The sequence below is a fragment of the Myotis brandtii genome, unplaced genomic scaffold (genome assembly GCF_000412655.1).
Source record: "Myotis brandtii unplaced genomic scaffold, ASM41265v1 scaffold190, whole genome shotgun sequence".
Lineage (NCBI taxonomy): Eukaryota > Metazoa > Chordata > Mammalia > Chiroptera > Vespertilionidae > Myotis > Myotis brandtii.
Window position 1 is genome coordinate 2268049 of NW_005357076.1, and position 15765 is coordinate 2283813.

Here is a 15765-nt window from a genome sequence, read left to right on the forward strand (position 1 = left end):
GCTCCATCTGGCTGTATGACCTTGGGCAATTTATTTGAACTGTTTAAGCTACACTTTCCTCCACTATAAAATAATAATAATGGTCATGATAATGATGATGATGACAGTTAAAAATAGCTAAAATGTATTTGTGCTTACTTTGTGTGTTAATTTATTCTATGTATTAATTTACTCAATCTTCATAACAGTTCCCTGAGGCAGTTATAATCCCTATGTCTGTTTTACAGATGAGGAAAACTGAGACCCAGAGAAATTAAATAACTTGACCAAGGTTTCATGTAGGTTCTTGGGTTATGAATACATGGCAAGGTGGGACACAAATCCAGGCAACTTGCCTCCAGTGGCCACTGTCTTAACCATCATGACATCTACCACCTCAAAAAAGATGAAGATCAAATAAGGTAAGAGACAAAGATCATCACATTGCTCATTAAATATTAACTATGATTTACTTTTACTTCACTCTAATTTTGTACAACACCATATTTCTTCAGTTAATTTAAGTTCTTGGCTTGACTATGTTTTAATCTTTCAGGGCTTCTCCTACCTTTGTAGTAGCTATAATAGGGACACACACATCATTTGTAATCAAATGTTTATTACCTGAGTGGATTCTACTCCTTACTTGTCAAGCAGAAAAGCACTACTGAGGTCCCTTCAGAGGACAGAAGTAGTGAGATCTTTAGCCCACCTATAATCTGAATTTATCTGTAAATTCGTGGCACTGCTGTGATGGTCTAATTGTCTTTAGTCAATAGCTACATATGGCATTTCTCATCTGGGTCTGTAAGGTTGACTTAGAAATAATATCCTGTCATGGCAATCCTACAGGCTTGATTTATTTTGGCTTCAAAGAAGGAACTTGCCTCATGTGTCCTCTTCCTCTCACAGAGTTTTTTATTCTCAAGGGCTACAGGTCAAGTTCTGTCCTTGGAACCAAAGTAGTTTCCCAAAATGAGGTGGAGCCAGCTCTGTCGAGCTGGGCCAGATGGGCTGTCAGAGCCTTTCCCAAATACATCAGACCCTCGGCTTGTAAAAATAAATTGATACCAATGCAAGAAATTTATTAGGAGATGACAGCTTGGTTCATAATGGAAATATGGAGAAAATATCATCCTTCACAGCTGACAGTTTATCCATCACGCCTCGGATTCCTGAGATAGAAGCAGACACTGTCACACACAATCCACTGAGGACACGTCTTCTTGGATTTCCTTATGACAGGAAACTATGAAATAATCCAGAAGAAGGAAAGGACTTGTGCTGCCCTTAATGTGCTCAGCCATAAATTTTTAGCATTAGCAGGAGAAACATGTGGCCAAAGAAATGAATGATGGGGGAAATCAGGAGGCCTGAAATTCTCAAATGGCCCCTTCTTTTCTCTCCGGTGATGAACTGGGACAGGGGTCAGAGAGGGTTGCTTTGCTGCTGGGAGGGACATCAATACCCTGTTATGTGTAAGCAAAGCCAACAGGTGGCAGGGCACCACTGCGGACACAACACAGTTGGCTCTGCTTGAGATTTGGGGACCAGGTCACCTTGCGCCACTAACTTTCCAACCGTGGCTATTTTGCTGAGCTTGTTATTTGTATTGATAAACTTGAGACAATTTAGGAGGGCCATTTTAATTAGGAATAAAGGCAGGGATATTTGTGGGGATCACAACAGTTTTGATCTTTGTAGGCTTAATGAGGTGACCTACCCAACCCCGTATGAAATAATTGTGTGTTGTATGAAAAGCTGCTTTGGAAATAGAATCGCGGTACTAAATTGCAATGAAATGAACATGGTTTTAAAGGGAGGAAAAATACTCACTGCCAATTTCATAGGGCCTTAAAATATTTATGTCCTACACTTGCATTCTTGGGCGTTTTGCTGAGTGTTGATAGAACTAGGAAGCTTTTTAAATGAGATACATGCATATTTTTAAAAAAATTTACAGATCTTTTTAGCAAAAATAGAAAGTCATAAATGTGAAATGGAAACCTAAAAACAGCAAGTATAGCTTTAATGACCTTATATTCTAAATTTACTGTTTATATTAGAAAAAAATAAAGGCATTAAAAATTTTATTTTGATGTGAATAATATGCAAGGCATTTTTGATGCCAGTCCCTATCTGAGTAAGGCATGGAGAATAAAAGCACGAACATGATATCCCAAATAAACTTGGGTTTTGTTGTGTTACGTGGCTATGAATAGGAAATTTGCACTCTTGGGTCACTTAAGCACATATTCAGGGCTTTGATCCACTCCGCAAAATGCATCCTTAAGAACAGCAGTGAAATAAATGACATGCTGATGAAGTCCTTCATAAGTAACAGGGGTTGGAAAAAACACAAGTGTGCCTAATTCTTAGACACTGGATCCTTCTTCAAATGCTCTCATCCTCTGAAAAAAAGCAAAGGAACGTCTGGTTGTTCACATTTGTTTCAGCCAATCTTCCCAATTCCCTGTCTCAAGAAAGACCTGAAACTCTGTTGACGCTCCCTGTCCAAGTTAAATATATCTGTGTTTCCTTTTGCTTTCTCTGTAAGTGCATGCCAGCAAGGCTACATTCGTCCAGAGTTTATTTCAATATTAGTGGAAAACAAGCCATTTTTCACTTTAATGAATAGCATCAGTGTCTGCCTTTTAACCAAAAATGTGACCTTAAACTTGATGGATCTCACCAGAAGGCACACTTTCAAATTATTTTTCTATTGGAGGTTATGAATGTCGCTTCCCAAATTATTGTGACAGCTGTGAGATCCAGACGCTTAGAAACAAAACTCAACCTAACAAAATGGTAGTTTCATTTGTGAAACAAGAAAAGGGGAATGAGAAAAAAAATCATGAGCCACATGGGAGGGGAGAATGCACCTCCTCTGAGCTTTATACAACAGGAGACAAGAGCCAGGTAAAGTAGCTGAAATTCCCATCCTTTGTTGTTACTACCATTTTTGTGTCCAAATCATTCGAAATTGGGAAGGTGAAGGCTGAGAATTACTGATTCCAAAAGAGGACATCTGATATTTCTTCCTTATTAAGGATGATAGAGTGTAATTGATGCGCCTGGTGCTCGGCCAACTCCAACTTTTTGAGAATGCTGCTTAATGTGCAGACATTATTTTTGGACTACCGAATGCCAGAAAATAATGAGCTGGCATTCAGCTTTGGTGAATAAGACCCTGAATTTTCATCTAAAAGTGGTTTTGAGTTATTGCTGTAGATAAGGTGTAACTGTGCAAGGGAATTTTATCCATGTTTCTCCCATGAATCATAAATGAGGGAAAAAATTACAGCCTAAATTGCACTTAAAAGGAATAAAGTCTTTTCATGTCATACATGATTTATCAAAATGATCTCATTTTAAGGGTACTGTGGTGTATCTTGATTAATCACATTAGGAAGCGTGATGAATGGCCTCTTTAATGGTAACGCACGATTTATGGGCAACATCCCGACTTGAACCAGAAGGGTAAGAAGTAAAATATACAATAGATAGCTAATGCAGATAGGGTGTCAGTAATGCTTTGACTTGTTTTAAAATTATACTGGGAGCCTTAGCTTTGGATTCTGGATCTGCCAGGTGGTGGAGAGCAAACAAGTTTCGCACAGGAACTTGGGTGCAACCAGGAACACGGTGTAACCCTTCCCTAACCTGTTGTAATGCCAGCGAAATCACTCTGCTGAACCGTAAAAAGAAGGCGTCTGGGAAATGTGGACAAATCACGGAAATTCCTGGTAGGAAGAGGGGGACGCTGCCTTTCTACTGCCCTATTTTAATATCCTCTTCACATTTCGCTTTAATATCCTAAATGCCTTTTTTTAAGCCTCCTCGAGTCTGCCCCTGCTAATTTCCTCCAAGGCTGACAGATCAGAGGCTTTCCTCGAACTGTTCCTTTTAGAGCTGAGGAGCCCTCCTCGTAATCCTGCTGCTTGTCTGCAATTAATCCTCCCAGTTGCCACATTATTAACACCACCACCCACAGACAGAGGAAGCCCGGACCCACTGGACATTGGCTCCCGACTGAAGCTTCAAAGGTGCCAATCACACCCTCGTCAGAAAGGTGCCTGCTGTCAGCATCAGAGGTTTCCATCTTCTCCTCCCTGCTGATCAAACATTCTTCCTCAGAAGATTAATTCAGAGTCTCCTCCCATTTCCTCCCATATCCTCTTTCCCTTTTTGGTTTACCCAATGATCCATCTTTGCTTCGAAAAGGGAAGCCACAGATAATAGAAGCCCTTTCAAAACAAAAGCTGGGCAAAGGCAAATTTAAGTCCCAGCTGTTATCAACTTTTTTTTTAAAACTCATTTAAACACCTTAAGGCAGTGAGGATTAGGGCCTGGCCTGAGATGCCATTCTTTGATCAAAGACTCCAAGATTTTACACAAACATGCTCACAAGGCAGTGGAGGCCTCTGTGACGGCTGGATTGACTTGTTTGACCGCAGTGCCTGGGATGGGCAGAAAGCTGCACACTTGTTTTCCCAACTCCCAGCATCCATTCTCCAGGCCAAGTGACTGCGAAATCATACAGTTTTTCTTTTGTCTTAATTGGAGCAAAGTCATTTGCAGATTCACACACAGTTGTGGGAGCAGGTGTGGAGCGTGGGCAATGTGGGTGCTGGCTACCCTGTTCCATGGGGCAGGGGGCAGGGGGCAGAGCAGTCAAAGGCGCAAAGGAGATGAGAAAAAAAAGCCACCCCATTGTCATGTGAAGCAAAAGTGACTTCACAGAGAAAGACCTGTGTTTACATGGGCTGATTTTACTGGAATCTTCTCCAGTCGCTTGGTAACACAGTTACCAGTCCCTGTCTATTAAAGCGGTCTTAGTAAGAGAACCAGCAGCCCTTTCCGGAGGGCCAGTGAACAGACGCCAGGTGACTCATTTGCCAGGTCCCTCATCATCCATCAATGTGTTTTAGGACCCGATGCCAGGACTGGCTCACAATAAAATCTTCAAAAGAGGCTTTTTGAGATGGCTGAATACCAAGTTTTCATATTAAATCATGGCTCAATAGTGTTTATACTTGTCATACATGTTAAGAAGTAAATAATTTTGAAGTTGCATAATAAAGACAATATTTAATGTGAAGGTTTAAGGGACGATTGAAAGTCAATATCCAAGCATATGAAGATGTCTTTATAAAGAGAAGGTTAATCAGGTTTTTGTCTCTGAATTCTGTTATTTTAGGTTGGCTTGTTTTTGTGTGTGTGTGTTTTTTGCCCCGGGGGTTGGGGGGAGTATTTTGTTATCCACCCTACAGAGATACTGTCCAAAAATGAAATTAAAGCCATACATAACTAAGAATTCTTGAATGATATGATTCTATTGGGGCAACTGACCACACATTTCCAGGGAAGGTTGTAGAATCTCCCTTGTTGGACATTTCAGAAAGGAAAGATTACCTTTTTGGTTGTAAGTGATGAAATCAAATTTAAAGTGATTTTGGAAAATAAATGGTGAGCAGGGGCTCTGATGGTTCCAAGGACAGTTTCATGTATGGTTGGGCCCCGGACTTGCCTTGTGCTCCTCCCTGCCAGCTTCAGGGTCCCCCTGGGATGACTTCCCAGGGGCTCCAGATCTAATCTTATCATCTTCTAAGACGACAGGAAGAACTTCTGTTTCCTGAAAGTTTCCAGCAAAACCAGGGAATCCATGGCCTGTTTTGGATTATAGGCTTGACCTTGAATGAACCTCTATGGTCAGGACACTCTGCTCTGTTGGGCCTGATCACATGCCCATTCCTAGTGCTGATATAGCAGCTGGTCCCAGGAGAGCACTCTAGATTAAAGGTAGGAGGGTGGTGGCTCCCCAGAGGTAAAGCTGTTCTAGAATACAGTGCAGTGAACACCGAAAAAGCCAAAAGAGCAAATTCCTCCCCCAAAGCACATGCTTCCTATGTGAGCCTCCGGAGCCCCTCACTGCATGCCAGAGACATGAAAACATCTCATCACCATCTTTGGGCAAAACCAAGCCTGCTATTCAATATCCCAATCCTTAGTCATCACCAGCAGCAACAGAAGGCCTCCACAACCAGAAAATCTTCCCACAAGGCCTTCCAGATATCATATATTTTAAACTTTGCAGGCTCTCAAGTTGGTACCAACCAGCTTTAACATACAATTATTTTTTTTAACAAGCGTGGGAGTCCAACAGAAGATTAAAAACAGCTACAGCAATCTGACCAGAGCAGCATGAGGAAAGGGCCAAGGACAGCTGCTGGGGTCACGGTGCAATGTGGAAGAAGGAGACCAAAGGAATAGATTGAGAAACGAACCACCAGACATCATAGCAGACCTTTGGGATGATGACACCGTCCCTCCCATCCTACCATGCATGTCATATGCATGTCAGTAGGATAAAATCAGTTTGATATTTCCTGCATAGATCAGGAATTATATGACATACTTAATTACTAATCAGCAAGTATCTAGCAGTTACTGGCACTGGCCACTAGGATGAGGCATCATTCCCATTTTGTCCCCATGTGGGACAGATAACACCCCAAGAGAACATCTGACCAGTATGAAAGAGTAGCACAGGTAAGAGAGATGAGAACATCATTCTAAAGTTTTGATCCTACTCTAACATGTGGGACAGATAACACCCAAGAGAATATCTGACCAGTATGAAAGAGTAGCACAGGTAAGATAGATGAGAACATCATTCTAAAGTTTTGATCCTACTCTACGTAAATGTCAAATGTCTAGGAAAATAAATGCTAATATATGTCTCTCGTTTTCCAAAGGCATTTCCCTGCCACTCTGTCACTCAGCTGTCCTTTACCTCTTTCTGAAAGAGAAGTCAAAGATGTTTGCCCTGAATCCAGTCTCATTGCTGTCTTAGAAGATGAGAACATTGTCTTCTGGGAAGCTTAGGTGATTCCCTAAAAATGGGTGTCATTTGTAAAACCGGGACTCTGGCATGCATAGGATTGGCTACTCCATTTGAGATTTGTATTCCCCTAGGGACCCAAAGAAAGCCAGCAGGATTCCCTAATTAGCAACTCAACAACACTCATTATGGCGACTACAGCTGGATATATTCCAATGCTAGGCTACTAAAACTCTTCTGGACTCAAGCCCACGTTCTCTGAGAGTCTACATCAGGATAGCTAAAATCTGAAGAACAACCATGGAGCTTGGATGCTGACTTCTTGAAAAAGATGCTGAATGAGTGCCTGTGGAGTGGTTGTGGGGGAGGAGGTAGGGATATAAAGGATTTCAAGTTCCAAAGAGTATTTGTGAAGTTACTATTAATCCCCAGTTTGTAAACCTTTCTAAGTAAGGACTTTATTTTGTTCTATCTTCTCCCAAGTAGCAGAAAACAGATGTCTGACTATTCTGGACATCCAACAGTCTCATTACTCTCTAGATTCTAACATGTCACCTCTACATTATAATATTAATGTTCACAATACCAAGGATTTTATATTATAAAATGCACTTGATAGAGTAGAATGGAGAAAAATGGTGGAAAATGGCTTAATGGTCACATGACACACACAAAAATCTTTATTACTATATTTTTTTTCAAAATTATTTGATAATCACTCACAGAGCTATTCATAAAAAGACCTTTTTTCTTACTTTGCACTATCAATAATTGTTGACATTAAAGGTTTCATTCATCTAAATATATATGTTAAAGCTATTTCCTTGACAGATTACAGATCCAAACATGTGAGAGAGTACTACATGAAAAATGACTGGCCAACAATTGTAATCAGTAGGTCTCGTGTCCTGTGCAATATTTCTAATCATTCTAGCAGCCTTTTTCTCCCTGTGGCCAAAGGAAAATGCAAAATCGACTTGTACCTTACTTTCATAAAGAAATACTACCTCAAGCCTTTAAAATCTTAGTCTTCAACTTTTCTAACACATTGTGTCTAACCAGATTTATTGACAAAGTATGAATAAACCTACCCCAGTGGTAAATCCCATTATGGGCATATGTAATATTTAGGATAGCCCAAATGCCAAAAAGGGAAAATAAGAATGAAAGGGAGAGGAGAATACATGAAAGAAAGGAAAAAAGAAAATTTAAATAAAAGAAAGGGAAAATATTTGGCGGTTATTTCTAAAATGAGAAATTCATTAAGCCATTTTCCACCATTTTTCTTGACTCCATTCTGATGTGCCAACTATATGTTGTACACTTATAAGACGACACCTCCTTTTCCTTTTCCTCATTCATGGGTCCTAGGTTCTGAAAGACAAACATGGCCATAGAAACCCAAATCCACCTTCCCCAGGTCCTGGGTTTGTCCTGCAAGGGCACATTCACAACCAGCTTACAGAAAGGTTGATGGCACTGTGGTAAGAAACACAAGACTTGCCACCCGGGTGGTTTCAATGGGCCAAAGCAAAAGGACTCTAAAAGAATTGACTGGGGGACATGAGCCTCTGGCTTGGTCAGTATGAAGCAAACTCGACCATATTTTCTGAAGTCAGCCCCCTTTTCTCCAATCCTCACCTTTACCAGAGAATGAGTGAACTTGTTTTAGAGAAAACTCAATTCCTGGCAAAATCATATACGGTCCTACCCAAAGTAACACTCTTAGACTATCTTTTAAAACACAATTTGATCATGCCTCTCTTCTGTTTAAAAACCTTGCTCTTAGGATAAGCAGAAAGCACCACGTGTTGCCTAGGCGGCCCTCTGCCCTGGCCCTTGCCTACTTCTCCAGCCCATCTCATCTTCATCCCCTCACCCTGTGAGCCAGCCTATGGCCTTCTTCCTGCTCCTGCAGAGCGTCAGGCCCTATCTCTGCACAGCCTAGTCTTTCTTCCTAACCTCCTCTTCACAACATTTTTTTTAATTGATTTTTTTTTTTTTTTTTTTTTTTACAGAGAGGACAGGAGAAAGAAAGAGAAAGAGAAACATCAATATGAGAGAGAAACATGGATTGGTTGCCACCTCGATGGGCCCTGACTAGGGATCAAACTCACAACATGGGTATGTGCCCTGACTAGGAATAGAACCCACAGTGGCCTCCCCACACCCAACATTTTTGCCTAGTTAAACTCTTACTTTTCATGTATCAGCTCATACATTGCTACCTCAGAAAGATTTCTCTGACATTACTTTTATACATACCACATACTTCCAAAGACCCCCCGTATTTCTTTCTTTTTCTTTTCTTTTTTTTTTGACATATCATAGTTTGTAATTATATCATATTTGTGCCAAGCCAGCACGGCCATGGGTGAACCTGAGAGGGGGAGGTGAAGGATTTAGAAAAGACAGACAAGAGAATAAAGTGAGGTCTAGGTGGGACGCTGCTCTCTGATGGAGAGACAGTGCCACAGCCTGCAAGCGGAGTCTTCATTTTATAGCCAGATTCCACGAAGCAAAGCAAGGGCCTGGTTACAACGTTCTCGCGGGTTTTGAATCTACTCAGTTACATGCACCTGATCAAGCTTTGTTTACTTGCTGCACCTCTCACAGCTCATATCACTTAGCCACGTGGGACCACAGGTTCGAACCATAAGGTCAAGCTTACAACTATAGCCTTTGGCTATAATTGTGCTGGGACTTGCACGTGGCTTTGCCACTAAAGGATCGTGTCCTCTCATTAGTCCCAGGCTTGAACCTGTCCAAAAGCTGTACCCAGTGGTTCTCAACCTTGGCTGCACATTAGAATCACCTGGGAATCTTTTTAAAATAAAGATTCCCAGGTGATTCTAATGTGCAGCCAAGGTTGAGAACCACTGTTCTAGAGCTTCCTCTGAGGCGACCTTCTGAGCTCCTCCATGCAGGAAAGGTGACGAGTCCAGCCCCTTAATGCCCTGACTCCTCCCGCATCCTCATGGCAAGCAGAGCCTGGTTTTGAAAAGACCTAAGTTAGACTTAGGCCAAAAGGAGTCATCCAAAGGCAGTTTAGAACCCACAAAGGGAAACCTCCTTCCTGGACTTCAGGCTGGTCTACAAATGGAAAACACAGAACACGAGCCCATTGCTTTCAAAATGCGTTCAAGTGACTTCAGTCTGGCCAGCTAGAGGAGCCCTGAGTGATCTGAGGGAGCGGCGGCTCCCCTCAGCCTTACTTTTGTTATCCCCTGCCCTCTCTGTTCCCTGAAGAATGAGTAATAAAAACTTTCATCCATGGGAGACCATGGGCTTGATCCCCAGAACGCAGGTGAGCACCCCTCACACTGTCCTGCTTCTCCAGAGCCCCAGGGGCAGGGCTGGGAAGGCAGAGGAGCTGCCCAAGAGCTGTCATCAGGAGGCAGCAGGGAGCTGCAGTGCGGCCCTCCTGCCGCAGGGCTCAGTGGGCAGAAGGGGGTGCTGCAGTGTAACCTATTTAGGATGCAAATGGAGTGCTTCCTGAGATGCAGATTAAAGCCTGCCTGGCAGGTCCTCAGCAGCACTAAAGGCTGGATCCCTGCTTGTCTCTGCTCACCGCAGGTCATTAATAGAACTCAGAATGGCGTTACTAAATGGGAATGTTAAACACACACACACACACACACACACACACAACATTGATAACCAGAAGAAAAGAAAAAAAAAGGGAGGTAATCCCACTCTGAGGGAATTCAGCTCACCCAGTTCTATGGAGACTTACTTATTCAAGATCTCTGGAGTTCAATTTTATTAGCTTTAGATTGACAACCCTCTACCACAGACTCACTACCCAGTAAATGACAGAAAGATCCATAGATGAACTGAGAGAGATAGACAGCGAAGAAAGGCAGGAAGGTGAAGAGAGAAAAGGAGGAAGGAAAGGAGGAAGGGAGGGAGGGAGGGGAGAGTTAAGGCCTCTGTGTGTGTCTGTGTGGAAGAGACCACTGCAGAGGCGCAGGCTTCCTGGACAGGCCCGGGGACACCTCCTATTCTCTGGGTCGAACTTCCACCCAAGTGGGAGCAAAGAGGCAGAACAAAACCTCCAGCTTCCCCGCACCAAGCCAGCCATACTTAGGCTTTATTTTCTGACTAAGTCGGGCGCTCCTTTGCCAGGCCAGTTTCCCTTTTCCCCTTTGCTTCCGCCAATTCCTGTGTTCTTCGACTGGAGTTCCCCAAGACTCATCAAAAACACGATTTAATTACTTCTCAAAAAAAAAAGGGTGGGGGGAGGAGTGTAAACATGACTCCTTTTTATCTCCTGATACATCTGGACAAGTAGACAATGTGCTAAAACAAAATAAATCTGCCCTGACAGTGACATCAAAGAGTTCCGCGAGGGGCTTGCAGCTACTTCCAGCCCAGGAATGCTGTTGCTAAGCATCGCCTACACCTCACCAGTCCCTGGAAGAAATGCTTTTCTCTTTCCTTCAGGGGGAGATGAGGAAAGTTAGAGTGGGAACCAGACTGCAAAAGGAGATTGGGGATTTTCGGGGATTTGGAAGCTTAGAATGAATTGTGTGAAGAACAGGGGTTTTGTTGTGTTGTGTTTTCCTTTTGACATACTTGTCTATATTTTTATAAAGGGGGTAGGTGGAAACCTCCTAGAAAGGGTTATTTAGGACTCGCAGAAATAGGCGATCGCACAAAATACTTCTATACAAATTTGAGCCATATGTCACTGCTGTGAATTTCTCTGCTGTGAGAAGAGCCCGACGCTAGCTCAGGGGTGCGAGGAAATATCTCACATTCACCAAAGTCAAGAGTGAAAAATCCTTAAGTCGCCATAGTCATAAATCATCCAACATCACAAACCACATTTTCCCCCCTAAAAGGCAGGAAATGGAGCATCGACTCCAGCAAACACAACGCAAAAGAAAACAGAAACTCACCCCCGACAACCAAGTGTGAACTGCCATGTGCGATGAAATTAATCTAGCCGCTGACCCCAAATACACACAGAGCCTCACAACTAGAGTTTCTGTAGCAAAACAAGAAATGGACTGACCCTGAAATCTGGCTGACACCTTCAGCCTTTTCTCCCCGCCACCCCCCAGGGAAGATGCTGAAACAGATGCTGTGAAATTCAGTCTGATCTCTGTCCCATATGCTGGTTCCCGAGAGGGAGCCACACGGACATGTTTCTCTTCCCATGAACACATCCTCAGGTGGGGAACTGCCCGATTTCTCCCCTCCAGCGAGGCTCCTAAATTTAGTTATGCTGGAAATATGAATGGAACACGAAATGGCATGGCTGAGCAGCACATTCCGGGAGGACCTGAGGGTGCTCTGGGGAAAAAAGAGCTGGTTTTAAATAACCCACCAGTTCTCCATAGGCACCAGCCACTCACTGCCAGGGAGATTTTGCCCTTGCCACAGAGGCTAAAAATATGCAGATGCAGTACTCTGGCCCAGGGAAGCCAGGGGCGTTTTAAGTAAACAACTTGCTAGTTTCTCTTCTTGGATCAAAGGAAACAAATTCTGAAACTATGACGATCTCCACACGGGATAACTATCAACACCATGAACAATTACCAAGTCTGTGATATTGCACAAATAAATATCACTTACCATTATCTCTAGCGCAGTTGTATTTATTAAACAGTGACTGAGGGCAGCAGTAACCATTTTTATTGTCCCATATAGCTCCTATTTTCTAATTAAACAAAAGGTTATTTCTACTGTTAACACAGCCATTTGTCCAGGTTAGGTCTTACATAATACTTTTTTTGCCAAGCGCGGCAGAATATAAGAAATTATGTTCCGTGGTGGTTTTGTTTTGGGCTCTTTTTGCTTTTAATTTTGCATGCTGAGTTGCTACTTAGGAAGCTCTGTCGGTTCATACTCAAAGCAAGAGGCCATTGTGTGGAGAATTCATAAATAAACTTTGGCCATTTTTCCTAAAACATGATGAAGCAAGCACTTGGTCCTACCCTTTAGATTCAATCCAAGGGCAATGGTCTGTATTATTAAAGATATAGGTCAAGCCAGCGTGCGCTTCTCTGTCCTGTGGGATGTTTTAGAAGCTGCTGTCACATTACCGCGATCTGTTCTGTGGCTCCTAAGTATTCCTCTTGGCAGTTTTGGATCTCAGGCGACTCCTCTCACATGTATGTAAAAATGTATAAGCTGTTTCATATCACAGCGTGAGCTATTTCCTTATTTGTAATTGCAGAAGATGCCGATTGGAAAATGCACTAATTTCACTGACAAGGATAATGGTAACTTCATAAAATTTGCATTATGTCTTCTGCAAACCTTGATAATACTTCATACCAACATTTGAAATTGTAATTTTATTTCAATGCAACTCTGAGTGCAGGGTCATCTTTCTCCTGAGCATCTTGACAAGAAAAAGCAACAACATGGATTTCCTCTTCATCTCTAAAATGAATGTGGGCCAGGAATATGAATTAAGTTGCCACTATGTGCGAAGGACCCAAGGAAAGAAGCCAATGTTTAATGAGCATCTACTATGTACTTGGCACCTTCATGTAGGCCAGTGGTTCTCAACCTTCTGGCCCTTTAAATACAGTTCCTCATGTTGTGACCCAACCATAAAATTATTTTCCTTGCTACTTCATAACTGTAATGTTGCTACTGTTATGAATCGTAATGTAAGTATCTGATATGCAGGATGGTCTTAGGCGACCCCTGTGAAAGGGTCGTTCAACCCCCAGAGGGGTCGCGACCCACAGGTTGAGAACCACTGGTCTAAACAAACAGCCTAGCGGTTGGAGGATGGACATTTTGTCTGTTCCAGGGGAATGGCAGGGAACCTGGGACAGCACTTGATTTTCACAACCTTGTGATGTATGGTGGAAAGGTATTAGCATCCCTATTAGACAGATGAGAAAAATGGAGACTTAAAGAAGCAAAGTGTCTTCCCCAGGAATTGATGACTGGCCCAGGGTAGAACATAGTTTCCCTGTCTGCCTTGTTGCCAAGATCAATGAGAATAATATCCTGGCTTTTTAAAATGACTTCCCACTGAAGAGCACTCTCTCTGTTCCTCTGTAATGATGGCCTGAGCTTACATGTTGTGCCATCAGCCCTGAGTGCCCCACAAGTAGCTGCATGACTTTCCTAGTTTTTAAAACACAAAAGGCTCTACCTCTATAGGTGGTATATTCAATAATATGCCATGATCACGGATCTCAGTGTGGTTTTTTTTGTTGTTGTTAATGCTCACCTGAGGATATTTTTGCCATTGATTTTTAGAGTGGAAGGGAGGGGAGGGAGAGAGAGAGAGAGAGAGAGAGAGAGAGAGAGAGAGAGAGAGAGAGACATGGATGTGAGAGAAACACATGGATTGATTACACCTGCCCAGACCAGGGCCAGCGATCAGGCCTGCAACCGAGGTACATGCCCTTGACCAGAATCAAACCTAGGACCCTTCTGTCTGCAGGCAGACAATCTAATCACTGAGCCAAACTGCAGGGCAATTTTTAATCAGAAACATTTACATTTTAAATACTACCAATCAAAAATGATCACAATCATGTGGTTAATAATGTCAATAATTTCTAATGAAAACACTCATTTATTTTATTTATTCTCAATTCTGCCACTAAATGAGGAGATTATAACAGTCCTTCATACCTAATATGCTATGACTCCTCTCCTGGTTTTTGAATGGATTAGTTTCTCTCATTTCTTTGGAAGCTGAGTTGAGGGTGAAGGGAGATGAAGAGTATAATTTCCTTTGTCTAGCTGTAAAGTGGGAAGCTGAGTAAATTGATCCATTGTATCCGATGCCTAATCCTACAAAGCTTGAGCCCCAGGTCTCTGTTTCTTTGTACTGTGGGGATGGATGTCTTTCTAAAGGATAAGGTCGTTCATCCCCACAACCAGCCAAAGAGTAGCTCTTACCAGTGTTGTAGAATGAGGACGGCAAGTTGCAGAGAGATTGGAGGAATTCTTCCAACTTTCTACTTAGCAAATTTTGACTCCCAGACAATGTCCTGAGAGGAATCATGAAATTATCCTGCAGGAATGGCTCCCACCAAAGGAAGGGATGGTTCAAAGACATTGTAACTGACCATGCACAAGCAGACCAATAAGAAGATGGATCCCACACATGTCCTCTTCCCAATGTTGAGCTGCAGAGAAGGGGCTTCTGGGTCTGGATAAAATCCTTTGAGAGACAGACAGAAGGTACTTGAGGACTATGATTACTTGATTACTTGGAAGATAATAGATGGGAGAGTACCTGGAAGAACTAAAATAGCATAGCTTCACATCTATAGGAATGAATACATCATTAAATCTACTCTCCAGAGCCTCTTGAGAGCCAAGTTATTTTGAAAGTTTCAATCAGCCACACAAACTGAGAGAACTGAATATCTCAGAACATAGGGACACACACAACGTATTTAACACATGGCACATGCACTCATAGGATGCTCTTTCCTCTCCTTTCCTTCAACAGCAGATGTTCTTGGTGTGTATGTAGGAGGAACATCTATCTGAAACATTAGAAGTCCCACTGCCCATGCCTGGCTGGTGTAGCTCAATGGTTGAGTGTCGACTCATGAACCAAGAGGTCACTGGTTCGATTCCTGGTCCGGGCACATGCCTGTGTTTAGGGCTTGATCTCCAGTAGGGGTGTGCTGGAGGCAGCTGATCACTGTTTCTCTCTCATCAATGTTTCTATCCCTCTATCCCTCTCCCTTCTTCTCTCTCTAAAATCAAGAAAACATATATTGTTTTAAAGTCCCACTGCACACTCAATGGAAATTTGTCTTTAGCTTTTTACTGATCAAGTAGAAAATGAAAGCAGGGTTAGGGCTTGATCTCCAGTATGGGTGTGCTGGAGGCAGCTGATCACTGTTTCTCTCTCATCAATGTTTCTATCCCTCTATCCCTCTCCCTTCTTCTCTCTCTAAAATCAAGAAAACATATATTGTTTTAAAGTCCCACTGCACACT

General features: G+C 42.5%; 1 protein-coding gene across 3 annotated transcripts in view; it reads right to left on the reverse strand.

Moving 5' to 3' along the window:
• The window catches only part of LOC102245006 (chromosome unknown open reading frame, human C10orf11), a 1043798-nt gene that overhangs the window by 220988 nt on the left and 807045 nt on the right, over positions 1 to 15765 (reverse strand). The gene's annotated exons all lie outside the window — the stretch shown is intronic.